Here is a 15,618-nt window from a genome sequence, read left to right on the forward strand (position 1 = left end):
ATAACACTCAGAGCGCACCATTCGGAAACTGTAGGCAGCGGCTGGGTGGTCACCAAGGTTCCCAGTGACCCTATGACATAATCAACAGCATGGCACGGCCCACGTGTTTCTGACCAGATGGAGGAATCGCACCAGCGGCGGGTGCCTCACTGTCCAGCCCGAGGAGACTGGCCTTCTGCCCTGAACAGGGCCATTCCCGGACCCATTCATTTCTAGCACTCAGCTCGTTTCACTGTGCGTGTGAAACAAAGGTGTTTCTTCAAACCGGCAGAAGAGTTCTGGTTCCAGTTGCACACACTCCTTTACAGGTGAGAGAATGGGGGGCAGCCTGGCAGGGCTTTCCTTGGGGGCCTCTCATCTTTGGCGTGTCCTTCAGTTCACCCAACATTTGCTGATGGTCTCCTTGATGGAAGTCACGTTCCTGAGCACCCAGGGTAAAAAGCATGTCTGCCTTTCTGCTTCTGGAGCTTAATGGGAGCTTGGTGAAGATAAGCATTAACTGTGACCATCCCGCAGGAAGGGTTCTCTAGAACCTCTAGAACCTCTCTAGGGATGGTGTTTCCTGAACACTGAAATATGTCACCAATGCTCACACACTAAGTTTCTCCACTTTTCAGCTTTACAACAACATGGAATCCTCTCCCTTCATATGTAAGCCGCAGCTCAACCATCTCCTATCCAGAGATAATCAACTTTCTCTCTCTGGCACAATCTCACCTCCTCACACTGCTCTTCATGACTCCAAGGTCATTTCTCTACAACATGACCTTCAGCCACTGCCCCTCCCAGAAAAACGGCCCTGTATTACAGCCATGATCTACAGGGAAAGCCAATTTAATGAATAGAAAAAGAGAGAGGAATTTATCAGTCAGTTCCTCCCTCATGGACTCTGCCCGTCTGTCTGGGGTTGACGGAATTCTCTTGTATCATTTCCTGTCACCCACACACCAGCTCTGTGTGCTTGGCTGGAGAAGCTGGATTATCCTCATTTTACAAATGTAGAAATCAGTGCTCACAGAGGTGCCAATGATCACCTAATTGGGACAGGAAATCACTTTCTTCCCAGAAGGTTCTCCCCACCTCCCCAACAGCCACACCCTAGCCTTTGGATGGCCAATAGTTGGCTTCACATCACAGAGAAGATTTCCAGGACCTAAAGGTAGGCTGTAAGCTTCGTCCTACTTATTCCTATTAGGATTTTTTTCTCCTTCATAGCATTAATCATTCGGTAATTGTTTTTAACTCTTTTTTTTTTTTTTTTTTTTTTTTGCCCATCTCCCCAACTGTCATCAGCTCTGTTAGTGCAGGTACCATGCCTCTCTCTTGATGGCTGATTACATCTCGGCCCCCAGCACTGGTCCCAGTAATTGTGGCCCAGTAATTGTGGTCTTCTGACTCCTAACTCTGTATCCCTCCCACTCTAATATGCATGCTTTGGAAAAAAAAAAAAAATTCTCCATACTAATGCCAAACATGTAATCCTAAAACCAAACCTTATCAATACTATTCAATCTAAACTTGGAACGCCTGCTCTTTGAGCAGCGTGGGGGTCACATCAATAGGAAATGCGGCTTGCATTGAGAGAGTCCATAAATTTCATGTAAACAGACAAGGGCTCAGGCGAGGCATTGCAACAGTTTTTCAAGGAAGGGGAAAGGACCAGTCTAGGATCACCATTTTCCAGTTGGAGACACTGAGGGCTGGAGGTACAGCATGCCCCACCCGGACCCTTGGGAGAACCACCTTAGAAGTGTCCCTTTGAGGTCATGGCAGCCTCCTCTGGGGCCCAGGCTGAGTCTTGTCCCCCCCAAATCTATTTGTTTGTCCCCCCCAACATCTTGCCTTGAGGGGATGAGGACGCCACAGCCCAAGGAGAGTCTGAAAATGCTCCTTGTTCTCCATTCTCCCTCCTCCCTCACTGTTCCCATCTCCTCCTGAGGCCATGGCCTGTGGCCAGCACCCTGGCAGGGCTTCCCCGCCTCCCATGTGGTAGGGTTCCAGTTGTGGGGTGTCTGGAATGTCCGGGCACAAAAAGGCAGCCAGACCTAATGCTCTGGGCGGGGGCCTGCCTGCCCTGAGCCATGGTGCGCTGGCTCCGGGGGATGGCGGAAGTGATCTGATGAAGCTGCCTCCATTTGCCAGGGTGGTCTTGACTTGTGACCTGCTCTGACCCCTCTGGGCCTTCTCAGTCTGTCTCTCTGTGGCCCCTTTTCTCTGGATCCCACGGATGACTTGAGCAGCTCTACCAAGGCATGGGGTTGTGGGAGGGAGAGGGACAGAGAGCCTGGGTGGGTTTCAGAGACTTTTCTTCAAGCCCAGTCCTATATTCACCCTGACCCGTTTGTTTCAGGGATCTTGGGACCTCAAATAGAGAGTACTCAATCTTCTCTTCCCCTCTGACTGTTTGCGTACCCTTTTACAGGGACAAGCTCCTTCTGCTTCTCGCTTCTCTAAGAAACATGGCTACTCTGAAAAGAAAAGAGCTGGTGCTTCCTAGAGGCTGGTGGTCAGAACTGGTCTTGTTCTCCCTCCCGACCACCCTCCCCAAATGAAGCTTCTTAATCCCAACAACCTCTCTGAAGAGTCTGCCCTTCTCCTCTCCCCTGGCGTCATTTCCTTTCTTTATAATGTCCCCAGACTCAGAGTCCGGGAGCTGTGACAGAGAGAAGATGCTGCCACCCAACCTTAAACTTCCGTCAGTTTCTGCGCGCCTCTGGCCACCACCATCAACAGAACCATCGAGAGATCTTGCTGCTCAAGATCTAACGGAGTTTGCCAGAGCCCCTTATCTCTCCTGGGCTCAGAGTGCCTCCCTGCCCTTCCCAGAGGATGTCAGCAGGATTTCCTCCTCTTCTCCCTCTGTCTCACGTTCTGGATGAAGGAGACTTGTTTGTGACAAAACCATCTTCCAAGGTGAATATTGTGGAGAGCTGCAAAGATCCTCTTTTTCCTGCAGCCCCCGCTTCTCTGGCCAGTCCTCTCAGCCTCTTTGGAGAGCTCTTCCTTTGCTCCCCTAAGGCCCCTGCACTTTTCTAATCTTTCATCTTGGCAAGCTCACCCTCGGCCATGGAGGAAGTACCCATAAGCAGTTCATTCAGATTCCTATCCAGGGGTCCAATCTCTCCCATGAGTTTCATACCCGAATGAGACCCTTCCTTCCAAAGGCACCTCAACCCAATATACCTCAGGCCTCATTGCACAGTCCTCTCCCTCCAATGAGCTCTCCTCCAGGGTTTGCTCACTGTTGGGTGACCCATGCCCCCTAGCCCCACGTGAGATCCACCATCCCCTTTGCCATTTTCCTCCCACCTGTAACACCTTCCACCCTTTCCTCCCCAAGGCCCTCCAGTCCTAGCTACCAGCCTTGCCCACTGGGCCTTGTGACTGATCTCCATTCCTGCCTTCTTCTAACTTGTATTCCACATAACTCATGTTTTTTAAAAAAATATATGATCATTTCTCTCCTCTGCTTAAAATCCTTCAATGACTCCCTAAGGCTTCTAGCGTCAAAACTAAAGTTCTAGACCTGGTTTATGAGTGCTCATTATTAGCTCCTCAGCATCCTTTCCCGGCCTCCGCTCGTACCATGAACTCACACAGCTCCCTCCAGCCGGGCGCCCCTCACACCCCACTGCTCTCACACAGGTGGCCCTAGACTGGGAATTCTCTCAAGGACCAATGTCCACTTCTGTCTGCCTGACACTTTTTGTATCGCCAATACCTAGCTAAGGCCTGGCACGTAGGTATCCAGTAGCTATTAGGTGAATAAACAGATGGATGGATGAATGAATGAATGAGGAAAAAACAAACTAGGACCTGGCTCCAAGAGTATAAGAGCGGCCAGGGAAAGCCCTGGACCCAAAGCCAGCTCTGGTTGGAGGGGCCTCTGGCTTCCCAGGGACAAAATATTAGGGCTTTTTTAAAGATACCATCAGAGCAGAGACAGAGCCGTAACTTAACCACTCGAGTCAAGAGCCCAGAAGAGAACAGTGGTGAGGAGAGACAGCCTAAGTTCACAAGCCTTAGAGCTGAACTCGTTTGAGATCCCACAGGAAGCTACTGCAGCCACACCTTTGCATCCTCTCTTAGAGCCCCAGGGCAGGCCTGGCTTCCTCCTCTTTCTCCTCCTCCTCCTCCTCCTCCAAGGCCTGGCTCCATCCTGAGAGTGGAGAAGCGGGAGCAGTCTTGGGGCAGGACTGCTGAGATGCTTTCAGGCAGTGGCCTGCAGCGAAGATCAGAGTTGCCTGCAGGGCTGGGTCACGTGAAGCGGCAGGAAGTCCTTTGGGGCCCCCACTTCCCCACAGCTGGGCCTGTCAATGAACCCACAAGAGGGTTCTCTTCAGCCAAGGCAGGGAGAGTCCAGGAAGGCTGTGAAACTGCAGCAGAGGGGCCAAGCAGGTGGCCCCGAGTGCCTGGAAAACCTGAGTAAGCCTTTGGTTAGCAAACCCAGTCGCCATGCTCGGCAATGTGGTGACACCACATACTGAGGGCCCAGCCTTCTCAGAAGCTGAAAGCCTTGGGCCCTGCGCCTGAGGTCTTGACGTCCACCTACTGGCAAAACAGGGCGCCACCCCCTGAGAATTTTAAGGAGAGAACATTCTGATGGCAGTTGAAGGCAACAGTTGAAGCCAAGGCTCAGAGCAGGGTGGGATTCACAAGCTAGGGAAAGGGCATAGATACCTTTCAAAGGAGCTCAGAGAAGGAGAGGTCCCTTGCAGATGGGGCTAGGAAAGGTTCCCAGAGACAGAGGAGAGAGTGAGAATGCAGACAGAGGGGTCTGCAAGAATCTGAGAAGGGCTGCAGGCCCAGGGCAACTGAGGGAGTAAGGACCCCCAAATGGCCACTGGGCCAGCAGGCAAACTGATCACTCGGGGCTCTGCTTAGGGGCCTACCCTGGAGGAAAGTCTTCCCAAACTCTGCTCAACAGGGAGGAGTCATGGCTCCTTCTGTCTCAGAGCTTGTGCTTCACAAAGGGTGTTCACCGTGAATCCAGGACAACATCAAGTCCAGACGCATCCTCTCTCTGGGCACAAACCAGCATCAAGTGTCAAATACTAAGCTTATGAGTTCAACCATTCATTCATTCATTCAACAAATACTTATTGAGCACCTACTGTGTCGTGGAGGTTAGGAATATAATCGTGAACAGAAGAAGGATGAAGAGATGACAAGTAACTCTAAAATCTTTCTCTGTGATGACAGGGGCTTTAAAGGGGCTGCACCTGGCACTGTGAGCATGTAGAGCCCTGATTTAAGTATAGGGCTTCGCTAAGAATGATGGAGCTGGAAAATGAAAGATGAATGAGAATTACCTACTTGGAATGGATAGGCTAGGGAGGACAATGATTTTCTAGGTAGAAGGAAGTGCAAGAGCCATGCCTAAGGGCAGGGAAGAAGCTTGTTAGGTTTAACAGTAGGCCCGGGGTCAGGAGCTCAGAGACACCTAAGAGGAATGAGGCTAGGGAGGCAAGTACTCATCAGACCATGCATGCTCTTGGAGGTCATGGTCAATGTTTGTTTTTGGAGTTCGTGTTGAATTGTTCTGGTCTTGATGCTGAAGGCAAAAGCGCAGGCGGCCGGCCAACGGTGAGACCGACAGCCACAGTCAAATAAAGAAGGTTAGGAAGTGTCTGATGTACACTTTATAAGAGAAGATGAGCATGTATGTATCATAGATGATACCAAGCCACAGGGGGTTTGGGCACCATAATTCATTACTATTGGGGAGTCTCCTCTTTCCTTGGGCATCGAGCAAAAGAAAAAGTCAGGCCTCTTAGGCGTAAAAGCTTACCAAAGTCATGGTTTCAGTGATGACAGAGGGACCTTGGCACAGGTTTGTTGAGTCTATGTGCACACGTGTACATAAGTCTCCAAACTAAATCTGTATATTGAGGTGGGAGACATAGATTGCTATCTTGTTTTGCAAATGGAAAACTAAGACTTAGGATAATTAAATGGCTTCTCAAAAGCCACAAAGGGAGAAGGAGATAGAATGCAAACAGGAAACTATCTTGTAGTTCATCTCCCAATATGCTTTCTCTAAATACCATAGGCCCCACAAGGCTTGGAACTGACATTTGAAAAGATAAAGTAAAATAAAGATAAATTTGCTCCCCAAAAGGCATCCTAGATGCTTGTGAAACCAGTCGATGATATATTAACTGAGTTCCACTCTGTAAGTTTAAAAATAAAGATGTTAAATACTAGATCGTTTACTCATCTCCAAACTGAAGGGGTTTACTGAAAGCAAAGAAATTCTCAAAATCATTACAAAAGAAAAAAAGGAAAAGGAAGTAGGAATAACTGGAGACGTAATGAAGTCAATGATGATGATGAAAACTCATCCAAATACTATTTGGATGTGTGATACTAAATTAACACTTCCACTTGGCCATTTAGAACTTGAAACATTCCTGGTGAAATTCACCTGGAAGACAGAGATGCCTCCCCTAGCACAGAATGGACACCTTGAGAGCAAAACAAGCAACAGGACCACCACCATGGAAACAGCATTTGAATGGATTAGAGATTGGAGGGAATTACCAATGGTTTGGAAAAGAGAATCTGAGAAACGCAAACATGACCGCTTATGGATGAGAACATCAATCCTTTAGGACATCTGCCCCTGGTCATCCTGCTCGCTTCTATTTACCAGTTGGCTCTGATGTCATAAAAATCCTTCCCACCCTACCACCTGCCAGAGCGTCTCAGGATAGGCGCTCCAGTGCCCCCCTGGCCCAGCCCCTCATATGGTCATGCCCATCACAGTAAGCTTCTGACAGCCTCACCTCACTGACCCACAAATCCAACCAGTTGCACCTGGCTCTTCTTCCTCTAAGCACAAGGCTCAGCGCCTCCAGCTTACATATTCCAGAAGCTTCCACATCCTAAGTGAGCAGACCCCTTGGGACATCGTGAATCTACGAACAGCTGAATTCTGAGGTCCCCTAAAGCAGCCGGGGGCATGCATAGCCCGTCCCAGTCCAGGGCCTGTGCAAGCATTCATGGGCTAGGCCCTCAGCCCCAGAAACTGGGAGCCAGAGAACACAGAGGCTGCAAAAGGCTTAGCTGTTCCCCTGAGGGGACCGCGGTGCTCTGTTCCTCTGCCCCATCTCCTTCCCAAACGGGGACTAGCCCCACTCTGCGTTACTCCAAAATGAGCTGGACTCAGCTGTGATGCTCAGGGTGACCCTTGTCCCCCAGGCTTCTTTAAAGGGATATGGAATCTCAGCTGATTCAAGAAGCCCTTCTGCATGGGCTGCATCGCCCCGGGAGCTGCAGGAGGCCGGCCCCTGTGCGGCTTCTTGGGGGAGGCTCAGCTCCCAGCATGGGGTCCCAGAGGCCAGGGCGGATGTGGACAGGACTCGGCGTGTCCCTCTCCACGGCTGTCTTCCCTGCACCTTCCCGCTCTGTCCCCGCTCTCCCCATCATTTACAAAATTAAGGGGTGAACCACGTCTGAGCCTGCGGTGCCCGGCACCTCTGGTGGGAGGGGGGCAAATGCGGAGACAGGGGAGTGAGGAGGAGGGAGCCAGGGTCAGAGACTGCTCCTGGGGGAAGGGGCTGCTGTCCCCAGCATCCTGGGATAATGGCCAGGTGGCAGCACAGCCCAAACAGGCTGGGGTACCAGCTTCTGCTCACCTGCCTCCTGCCTCCAGATAGAGGACCCCGTCTTTCAGATTTCAACCCCTTTTTTCCACCCAGAAAACACTTTTCATAACACAGACCATCCCTGACCATAAGAATCCTACAGGTTGTCGCCCATGCCCCAAATGGCCGGGGTTTTTTCTGTCTCCCTGCCTCCTTGGGGGCCCTTTGAGCATCCTTCCTCCAGTGAAGGGCACCCCAGAAACCTTCCTCTGCAGCTGCATGTTCAATTCCTCCCTTCTCCTACTCCTTTTGGGGTGAGTCTCTCCCCAGCCTTTCCTCTCATCTCCTCCACTTCCCCCCACCCTCTTTCATTTGATGTGAAAGGGCTGAAGTTGGCCCCACTCACCACCCCTATGCTTGGGGTGAATCCTTGGCCTCCGTCCACACCCCTCCCAGGCCACACTGCCCCCAGAAACATTCAGCCTTGATCAGGGGACCATTACCAAGGGCACTGTGACTTGCATTTCCTGCCAGAGCCCCAGACCAACCATGCCTTCTAGAAGGCTGCAGGCCCTTGCTCTTAACATCCCTCCCCCCACCACCTTCTCAATCGTCTTTCAAAACCCCTTCATATGTTTTCAACCCAAGACCCAGCACAAATTTTAGTAATCTAATGAAGTCTCCTGTGCAACTTCTCTTCTACATCTAAATGTTACACATTCTTCCAGATGTTAAGTTGAAATGAATCCTCTGGACACTCCAGGAAAGAAAAAAAAAAAAAAACCTCCTTAATGCTTCACACTCATCCATAAACAGGCATGCCCACTTGTGAAATTTTTCAGAAGTGTCTCTTGGGAATTCAAACTGCTCATCCCTTCAGTACAAAGTCTGACATTAGGAGTGGCAGGGCTGATTCGCCTTTTAAGGCTTAAACCTTAACAGGGCTTGGTTTAGCAAATCAAAAACTGAAGCGCTTGTTTCCTAGGCATGCGGTATGGATTAAATACCATTTTATAAAAAGCTTGAGGACTTTCCTTTGGAAGTGTGTGGCAGGGTGGGCAGGGGAGTTAACAAAGAACGATGTCTGTAAAACTGAATCCGTGAATATTTTCACCTGCCATCCAGAAATACTCTGGCAAAAGTGGGCGACGGTGTACAGGGGGATCCCCTGCAACTAATTTCAGTGCCTCCATCTCGTGACACATCATTGCTCTCTTTTGTGCCTTGAGGGTGACGGGAGAAAAGAGCATCCACTCAGTCCATGAATACCGCAGCCCCGTGAGCAAGGGCTCGGCCCGGTGAGCAAGGGCTCGGCCCCGTCTTTCAGAGCCGATCCCCGGCATCATTTGTCCTGATGCCAATGTCTATGGCTCCCCCAGGGAGAACGGGATCTCTGCCAGCCTTCGCTTTCGCTAGCCAGGCCTTCCTCTTCCTGCCTGGCTCTGGCTCTCTGGCCGCCCAACTCTGGGATGGCCTCCACAGCCAGGGCACCCCTGGGACCCAAGTCATTGACAGCGGTGCTTTTTGTCCATTGAAGGTGGGGCAGGAATGGGACAGGGGGAGGTAGAGGCGAAATGAAGTGACTCCTGGAGAAGCCCCGACCCCGCCCCCGCCCCGCAGGGCTGCTGCACCCCACACACACATACCCACGCCTCTCTCTGTTCATGACCTGCTCTTTCCAAAGCAAAATATCATAGGGATATGGGGCCTTATGTGTCTTTTCTGTGAACTTGACTTGGTTCAGAAGGAAGCCTGAACCTTCGTGGTTAATGCTGAAGGTCTCAGCCTCCAGCATCTCGTCATAAAACACTCACTGGCTGGAGCTTCCCCTCTGCCTGCTTCAAGGGCGAGTTCTGCACAAGTGCTTCCAGTCAAATCACAAAGATGTGCCCGAAGCGAGCAGCCCCAGCGGCAGGTAATTGTGAGCAGACAATATGAGCTCAGTCCAAGGCCTCTGGGGCCGAACCCCCGGAGGAGACATTGATGCCTTTGGATTCCGGATCCTCCGGAGACAGGCACCTGTGGGGGCCTTTCTAGAAGAAAACTCAAGCTGCTCCCCACCCCCGGCCCCATCCCCAAACACAGCAGAGCTCTCTGCCAGATAGGTCTCTCAGGGTCGTTTTTACAGCCGGCAGGGCCCAGGTCTCTCGAGCTCTCTAGCCCCGATGACACGTGCCTAAAGCTTTGCTTGTCTGTCCTCTAGGTCTGAAGGAAGGAAAGTGATGAAGCCAGGGGTGTCAGCGAGAGAGCTTGAGAAAGAAGGAACTCTCCAGCCCTGGTCCCCCTTTACATAATGTCTAGGGCCTAGGGTGCCAAACAGCCTGGGCTGGGTTTGGAAATTATAGTTTCTGACCAGGATCCTTGAGAGGAAAAAGAAAAAGGAAAATCACAGACTCTATGGGTCTCTTTTCCTCTCATGTAAATTACAGGGTTAAGGGGCGTCCCAATCACCTCTGGATTGCCCCTACAACCCAACACCCAGACTGTGGGAGCATGTCCCTGACCGCATCTGAGTGGGGACTCAGCCTGGCGTCCTCCTTTCCACGTGGCAGAGACTGTGCCCCACAGTCAAGGCCAAGGCTGCTGTTCACATTAAAACTATTAACGCTCTGTAGCAAGAAGCCGGAGCTTCAGACTCCAAGCCTGTGGAATTTCGTATTCCACCAACATGTATCGAGTACTCCTTACGGGCCCAGGTACAGGAATGATGGGAATTGGATCTGAGCATGGTCCCTGCCCTCAAGGAATTCACGGTCTAAAGGAAGAAACAAACAAACAAAACAGAAGTATCTAAGGAAAACCTCTCCATCTCTCGGGGGTTGACTCAACCCTGTTAGCAACAGCCCCCACCATGAATTAATTCAGCAGGGAACCAAGAGGACTTGTAATCCCGGGGCTGGAGTGGGGCTGGGTGAGGGGGGCGGGAAGGGCAAGGGGGATAGAGAGAGGGATTTAGGAGAAAGCATCCCTTGCATCAATCTCTATTTGCTGTGAGCTACATCGAGGTGTCTGCTCAAGGCTGAAGGTCTGGGCCGATTAGGATATTTCAGAGATAGATCACTCAGATTTAGTAGTGAGAGCTCTCTGAATGGGACTTAATCCCCTTTCACCCTCCTTAAGGTATAAAACAGTGCCCAATCAGCAGTTGCCTCTATGTACCACAGAGAGGAAGTTTGAGCAACGCAGGTTTTGTTGGAACCAGCTCATTAAAGCACTGTTTTGACTGACTGCAGCCTGTTGGAATGAGGAAAAGGTTTTTCTGCAGAAAATTATAGACTGTATCCCCAGCTCTGAAAATGGGGTTTAGGAAGCAAATTCACATACTAGGAGGATGTGAGCTTCATTAAAGTTCAGGCAAAGGATTTCATTGCTTCATCTGGATTAAAACCTTAAGATGCCAGCTCCAAGTGATCCTGACACGCGAATGGTGGTTTCTGCTGGCCATTTAAGGATGCCCTCCCATCAGGGTGGGAGTCAGGGAGCTGAAGACTTCTTAGTGCTTATCCTGGTTGTGTTTGTTTTTGCTTTTAATTTACATGGAGCCTTTCAGTGAAGGTATTGCAGGTTTGAAGGTTACGTCAGATTCCTGAAGATAGAACCAGAAAGTTCAGAGGCCTGCCCACCCAACCCTCTTCCCCCGGGGTGCAGTGTAGGCTCTCTCTCCTAGTCTCTGCCTTTCCAAATGCTACCTTAGGGCTTCCCTCTGATCCTGCTGCTCCATCTTTGTCCTCGAAGAAACTCCATACAGTTGTTTTCCTCACTGGGACAGAGATGTTGGTTTCCAGTTTCCCCCTGGGGTGTTCTCCACTTAGAGCTTTTGCCCAGGTCATTGTCCTGGCTGCCTTGTCCCATTTCCCTTGGATTCTTCTTCCCTCGACTCTGCTCCTCAGTCCAGTTTCCCGACAACCAGAGGCATGGCGTGCTGCCCCCAGTACTGGCTGGGTCTCTCTCACCTCCGCCCTTGGCACAGCGTGGGCACCCTCCCCCCAGCAGGGGGCCTTTCCCTTCTCCCCACCACCCTTCTCAGCACACACCAAACAAGAGAAGAGGGAGGTGTGGGATGTCAGCCCCAAGCATGGGGTGGAGTCTCGAGAGTTGGTCTGCTGAAACGTGTAAGGTGCCTGCTTCTGGAAGCCGCCCGCCTCCCTGTCTTCATTTCCAAATGCTGAAAAACGGTGCTCACAAGCCCCTCTTTGCCCCAACCTCTTGACTCTGCAACCTGGCCCTGGCCCGGCTATCCTGTGTGCCTGGCCAGCCCCCACAGCCAAAGCCTCTCCTTGCTCAGCAACATCAACTTTGGGAAAGTGTCTCTCTAGCCATCCAAGTGAAGACTTTCTGCCGGCCCCTTCTGCACACGAGTCTTGCACACATTGTGCCTCCTTCTAGAACGAAAAGGCAATTAGAAAGTCCCCTAGGAGACGCCATTGCCTTCTCTTGGCAACACGGAGCGGTCGGGCCAAGTAACCACGGGCTGATGACACTTGTCTGATGAAACTGGGTCTTCACAGACAGATGCTCTCCCCCGGGGAGGTCTGGAAGGGGAAGCACCCAGCTCTGCCAGCCCTGGGGCATACAGAGCATTCAGTATGCTGGGGAGAATCCTAAGGCTCCCGGGGAGGGGACCTGGGAGGGGGCGGCTCAGTGATGTAAAAAGGAAAACAAAGCCAGCCAGGCTGGGACTCGTGAAAAGGGGGCTTCCCCTGATGCAGAAAGGGATGTTATCACAAAACAGAGAACAGAACCTGGAACACAGCCCCCACCTCTGTCACCCTGGGCTGCAGGGCTTCTCTGCGGCCCTCCTCCACCCAGGACGTCAGCTCTCTTCTGCGTGGAGGATTCAGCCCTTACTCGCAGCGGCTCTTTCCTTCCTGGGTGGTATCTCCACGGTGCACAGCAGTTTCTGGCTATAATCTCTTGTCTCCTCAAATCTGATTGTCCAGTGAGAGGCTCTTGGCACCTCCAGCCACCGGAAAGATTCCTGACACCCCTGGGGTCCAAAGTCCACCCAGTTCTAAGCAGAACAGGAGCTCCAAAGTCAGGAACATTGCCCAACCTGGTGGAAGCAGGAAGGGAATTCAGAGATGGAGTTCACTGGTGGTGGTGGTGGTGGAGGCCAAGCCATCTCGGAGACTGCCTGGTGGCCTGCCCATTAATAAGGACTGCAGCGCTGAGGGGCAGCCGGCATTCGTAGGTGGGACCCTGAGAAGGGAGGAACCAACTGAAGGCACTGCTGGAGAGAAATCAAGGAGCCTGAGGCTACAGGAAAGGACTTAAAGACTTGGCCCCTGGGAAGAAGACTGCTGCTGCTGCTGCTAAGTCGCTTCAGTCTTGTCCGACTCTGTGTGACCCCATAGACGGCAGCCCACCAGGCTCCCCCGTCCCTGGGATTCTCCAGGCAAGAACACTGGAGTGGGTTGCCATTTCCTTCTCCAGGGAAGAAGACTGGGCTGTCTTTGATCATTGCAGGCAGAGGTAGCGAAGGGGAAAACAGTGTGGGCAGTCGCATGGGCAGAGACCAGGGGAAGACAGGAGGCCAGGCTGACTTGAAAGGATGCCTGAGAACTTTCTGGAAAAGAGGGAAATGGAAGGAAAATGGGAAGTGTAAGAGGACTTAGTCCTTCCTTCGGAGAGGGCAAAGTGTTCACAGGAGGAGTGGGTTTTAGGTTTGGAAGCTCAGTTCTGCAACAACTGATTAACTATAAGGCTGCAGTCCGTCTTAGCTTTCTCTTCTGAGAAGCGAAAGCAGTCCATAAGTTAAGGGAATGATAAAAAGATGAATCAGATGTGTCCCCTGGTTGACCTACACTGGGTTCAGTTCAGTAAGGGCTCAATGGGACCCTTTCATTGTCCAGAAGCTTCCCTTACAAGGGTAGTGCGTCTCCCCTCCGGGTGCTCATCACCTGCAGTGGTTTTCTCTCAGCCCCTGCCTCCATCTGGCTCGGGGCTCTCCCCAGCTCCCCTCCTAGCTGGACCAGGCAGTGGGGACCCCACCCTATGGACCATCCTGACCACAGCCGGGGGTCTGGGGGCAGGCCCACAACAGATGCTGGGTGCGCTGAGTGACCTCCCCAGCCACAAAAAGTCTCTCCTTTGAGCTCCAGCTTTGTCCAAACACTGACCACTCACAAGGAAGAGAGAGGGCATGTGTGCAGGCCTCAGCTTCCTTGCCTCTAAAATGGAAGCCTGGGTCTTCAAGTCCTCTCGGAGGCCTCTCCTGGAAAAGAAGCTGATTTTTTTTTTAGAGGGGAAAAAAAATCATCATTTTCTAGATTTAATAAACAGAAAAGTATGGGAAAAGTACACCCATAGAAATGGGTGTTTGAGAGGCGCTGTGAGGTTACCAGCGGAGGTAAATTTGACCTCCAGCAGCTCCCTCAGAGCTCAGAGAAGCTCTGTGGTTTAAAAAAAAAAAAAAACACAACAAAAAAATATGCTCTTGCTCTGTAACAAGAGAGAAAAAAATTCAGAAGAGAAACTGGCTCTTCCTTTCTTCCCACTCTCCACTCGTCCCTTTCTTAGCGGGCTGAATCGCAGTGTCCTGGTGGGAGGGGACATTTGAAGGCCCACAGAGCCTCCACCAAGGCCGGAAATTGGCTCGAGAACTTCAGTCAATCACAGTGGGACCCTCAGTCCACATGCAGGTCCTGCAAGAGACCCTGACTGGGCAGAGTGAACACTTTGCCCTTCTGACCAGGCCACGCTTGGGCCCAGGTCCTGAAATTTCATCCACGTAGGCTAGCATGTCCGCCTCCCCTGCTGTGAGCTCCCCGAGGGCAGGTACGGTGGGGCCCCTTTGCAATCAGGGAACACACTTGTTTTCCGACGACTGACTTGTAGATGACTTAAAAAGTATCCGTGATTTCAATTAGGTAATTGACTTTGGGAAACAGTAGGCAGTGGTATCATGACCAGAACTGAAGGACACGGACCAAAAAGAAGTCATGAAGGGTGCAAACCGTGAGTTTATTTGAAGGGGGAAGGGGCAGCCACTGAGTCTGATGCGCCAACTGAAAGTGTCCAGCCTGGTGTAAAGCACCTGGAGATACAGAACTTAGGGCTCAGAAAAGCAGTCAGGAATATGTTTGGGGAATCAGCATATTGACTTGTGCATCATGGGTATGTATGAGACGAGCCTAGGAGAGAAGAGTGCCCAGAGCTCTTGACACTGGAATTCTGGCAAGTCCATTTCTTAGAGGACAAGGAGGTTGGCCTTAGAACTGCAGAAAAGCAGAGGGACAAGCAGGGGGATCATGGGGGCAAAGGGAGGAGGGAGTTTCAAGAAGGAAAGCCTGGAAATTGAAGCAGGGTCCTTAACAAAGCGGTTTTGAGAGAGACAGAGTGGGTGGGGGCAGGCCTGATGGTCAAGTTCTTCCTATAGTAATGGAAAGTCTGGAAATAAATTGAAGAATGTGATATTACAAGGAACAAGGTGGATGCAGCAAAAAGTTTTATAAGCAAAACAAGCAAGCAAACAAACAAAAAAACCCCACAGGAGCCTTAGCTAGCCCTCTGCCTGGCTATGCTTCTTTCTATAGTGAAAGATGTTCCGCACTCTTAAGTTTTAACCAGGAGACGAGAAGCTGAGGTTCTCCAAGTCTTCCTTAAACTCCTTGTTATCATCCTCTCCTTTGAGTCTGTTGCTTATCTCATGGGAGAATGGCAACAAAGACTAATTCCATTATGGAAAGTATCCCCAACAGGACACGTAAGCACACAAATGCCCCCTTGGGCTCTGCGTCTGGCTGTGCGGGGAACAGGATGCATAGATTCTACAGGAGGCTAAAATGGAAAAGTTGCCTTCCTCAAATCGCAAGCAAGCTATACACGCAGAACAAAAGATAATTTCCTGTACACTCAAGGTCCTTCTTCCTCTACCTCCATTCTGCTCAGAGGCTTGGGTAAGGAGCAATAGAAAAATGGAAACAGCAGCAAAGCACCTGTCCTCCAGGGGTCTGCAGTCTACCTATAACTGCACTCAAATGCTCCAAGGGCCTCTTGATTTTTGGAATCATCCAAACCAGAACTGGGG

Source organism: Capra hircus, chromosome 21 (assembly GCF_001704415.2).
Source record: "Capra hircus breed San Clemente chromosome 21, ASM170441v1, whole genome shotgun sequence".
NCBI lineage: Eukaryota > Metazoa > Chordata > Mammalia > Artiodactyla > Bovidae > Capra > Capra hircus.